The sequence below is a fragment of the Chiloscyllium plagiosum genome, chromosome 25, assembly GCF_004010195.1.
Source record: "Chiloscyllium plagiosum isolate BGI_BamShark_2017 chromosome 25, ASM401019v2, whole genome shotgun sequence".
Lineage (NCBI taxonomy): Eukaryota > Metazoa > Chordata > Chondrichthyes > Orectolobiformes > Hemiscylliidae > Chiloscyllium > Chiloscyllium plagiosum.
This window is the reverse complement of record NC_057734.1, coordinates 13,654,564-13,658,249: the sequence shown is the minus strand read 5'-3', so window position 1 is coordinate 13,658,249 and position 3,686 is coordinate 13,654,564.

Genomic DNA, 3,686 nt, shown 5'->3' with positions numbered 1-3,686 from the left:
GGCAGAGTGGGATGGGGAGTTGAAATGTTGAGCCACTGGGCGATTTGGTTGATTGATGCGGGTGTCTCTGAGATGTTCCCTAAAGCGCTCTGCTAGGAGGCGTCCAGTCTCCCCAATGTAGAGGAGACCGCATCGGGAGCAACGGATACAATGGATGATATTAGTGGATGTGCAGGTAAAACTTTGATGGATGTGGAAGGTGGTGGGTGTGCAGGTGAAACTTTGATGGTTGTGGAAGGCTGGTAGCGTGGCTGAGTGGTCTAAGGCACTGGATTAAGGCAACAGTCTCTAAGGAAAGCGTAGGTTTGAATCCCCCCAGTGCCAGTTGTGCGGCTTGCCTGTTATGCTCTGGATCCTTGTAATGGTATGTGTGTGCAGTATCACTGGCTGTTTATCTCAGTGATGATCTATTGTATCCGTTGCTCCCGATGCGGTCTCCTCTACATTGGGGAGACTGGGCGCCTCCTAGCAGAGCGCTTTAGGGAACATCTCCGAGACACCCGCACCAATCAACCAAATCGCCCCGTGGCTCAACATTTCAACTCCCCCTCTCACTCTGCCGAGGATATGGAGGTGCTGGGCCTCCTCCACCGCCGCTCCTTCACCACCAGACGCCTGGAGGAAGAACGCCTCATCTTCCGCCTCGGAACACTTCAACCCCAGGGCATCAATGTGGATTTCAACAGCTTCCTCATTTCCCGTTCCCCCACCTCATCCTAGTTTATAACCTCCAGCAACACTATCCCCTTGACTTGTCCGGACTTGTCCGACCTGCCCAGCTCCTTTTCCACCTATCCACTCCACCCTCTCCTCCCTGACCTATCACCTTCATCTCCTCCCCCACTGACCTATTGTACTCTATGCTAGTCTATCCCCACCCCCACCCCCACCCTCCTCTAGCTTATCTCTCCACGCTTCAGGCTCTCTGCCTTTATTCCTGATGAAGGGCTTTTGCCCGAAACGTCAATTTCGAAGCTTTTCGGATGCTGCCTGAATTGCTGTGCTCTTCCAGCACCACTGATCCATGGAGAGAGAGCAAACTAACGTTTCAAATCTAGATGACTCTTCATCAGAGCTGAATTGAAGTGTGGAGCGGACAGTATTTATGCTATAGTTTGCGGGGGAGGGGGAGTGGGTGCAGAGTGTTGGTGGAGAAAAGATGTTGATAGTTTAGATTAAGTCATCGGAATATGAAGATAGCAGGACAACGATGTGTCTAACTGCCAGATTGGTAAGGACAGACAGTCCCACTGGAATGGGGAGAGGGAGAGAGGACATGATAGCAGAATTTAACAAGCTAAAGGAAAAGGAAGAAATGGGAATTGGTTCACAGTTTGAAGGTGGTGAACTCAATACTAAGTCCAAAAGGTGGCAAGGTGCCTAGTCTGAAGATGAGTTGTTGTTTTTCCAGTTTGTGCTGTGATTCACTGGAGCACTGCAAAAAACCAATGATAGACATGTGGGTATGTGAGCAGCACGATACGGGAAGGTCGGGGTCATGATTGCGCAGAGAACAGACGTGTTCCACAAAGCAGTCACCCAGCCTGTGTTTGGTTTCTCCAATGTAAAGTAGGCCACATTGGGTGCAGAGAATATAATACACAAGATTAGATGAGAAAACCCGCTGTCTCATTACAAATGGGAAACTAAGACTGCTTGCAGAAGGAATGTCCTGAAATAAAGGCATAATTGGTGGACAGCCTGTTTCAAACAGAGAGCTAACACCAAATGTAACAAGGAACAGAGGAGCTACTTCTGATAAGACTTGATATCTCCAGTGTAATCAATGTTGGGGATGAAAGAATCTAAAGAGTCATCAATAATGTCATGCCACAGACTTGAAAGTGAGAAAATTGTATAAGAATCCAATATCAGAACAATTTAACAGCAGAACTTTGAAGAACAAGACTACACAAGGGTCAAACCTTGGACACTTCCAGAGATAGAAACCATTGGTGGAATTGTAGTTAAATTTTTGTCCATATCATGAATATGGAAGGACCAGGAGAAATTGTTGGTGATATTTACACAGAGGAACTTGAACTTGTCGACCATTTCCACCTCAGCACCACTGATACAGGGGTGTGTTCTCCAATCCGCTTCCTGAAGTTGATGACCAGCTCTTTTGTTTTGCTGATATTGAGTGAGAGATTATTGTCTTTACACCATGCAACTAAGGTCTCTATCTCTTTTCTGTACTCTGTCTCGTCATTGTTTAATATCTGCTGTACTGCAGTAGTGCTATCAGCAAACCTGTAAATGGAGTTGGAGCAGAATTTGACTACACAGTTATGAGTATATAAAGAGCATATCAAGGGGCTGAGTACGCAACCTTACAGGGCACTGGTGTTGAGGATTATGGTGGACAAAGTGTTGTCACCTAAACTTACTGATTGCAGTCTGCAGGTCATTGAGGATGCAATTGCAGAGAGGGGAGCAGAGTCCTAGTCAGGAGTTTGGAGATGAGTTTTGTTTAAATCATGGTGTTGAAGGCATAGCCAAAGTCAATAAATAGGATTTTGACTTGTTGTCCAGTTATTCCAGGATGTTTAGGGCCAGGTAGATGGCATTTGCTGTCGACTAATTGGCAACAGTAAGCAGTTGTAGTAGATCAAGGCAATTTGGAAGGTTGGAGTTGGTGTGCCATTTCTAACCCATCAAAGCACTTCATAATGATGGATGTTCAAGCCACTAGGCGGTAGTCATTAAGGCATGCTGCCTGGTTATTTTTTCTTCAGTACTGGGATGATAATGGTCTTCTTGAAGCAGGTGGGAAACTGCAATCGGAGTACGGAGAGGTGGAAACACGCAGGATCTGAGTGCACATCTGGGCTAGTTGCTTTCCGTAAGTTCACTCTCAAGAAGGCTGATCTACAGTGGTGATTGGGGGTACAGGTGCATGTGAGGCTTTCAGGGCAGGTGACATCATTTCACTGATGTTCTGTTCAAAACAAGTATAGAATGCATTGAGTTCATCGGGGAGGGATGCATTGTTGCCACCGATTCTACTGGACCTCAAATTGTAGCCTGTTTATATTTTGTAAGCAATAAACTTTAAATCATTGTTTCGGTACTTCTCTGTGAGATTTCTTAATAAGTAGCCAAATTGTGATTTACCCACAACAATTTCCAATACCTTTTTTGTCTTGTGCTACTAAGGTATTTAGAAATATTTTTCTACAATCACCATGCTACATATGGACAATTTGTTGCTATATACTGCTGGCAAATAAAGCTACATGTTGCTCACTTCTCACAATTCCCCATTCAGTGGTGCACATATCAAAGCGAGTACTGCGTTTGGCCAATTAATTACTTAAAACTGTTTAAATGTCTTCTCTACTATTTTGACCGATCTTTAAGTGTTACGATATGTACCGTTGTGTCTTAATCTGACTATCAATTTCAGACACATGACGAATCATGGATTTTTCTTTCCTTTCATGGAAAACCAGTAATTTTACTTCCACTTTGCACCTTTCTGCATGAAAGGAAAACTGGGTGACATATACAGGGCAACCTCAATTATCCGAACGACACGGATGGGAAGTATTTTGTTTGGATAATTGAATGTTCGGATAACACAGTTTACCCAAGCATCTAGTCCTTGAGAACTTGTTCGGATAATCCGAAATTCGGATAATCGATGTTTGGATAACCGAGATTGTTCTGTACACATTCTTCAG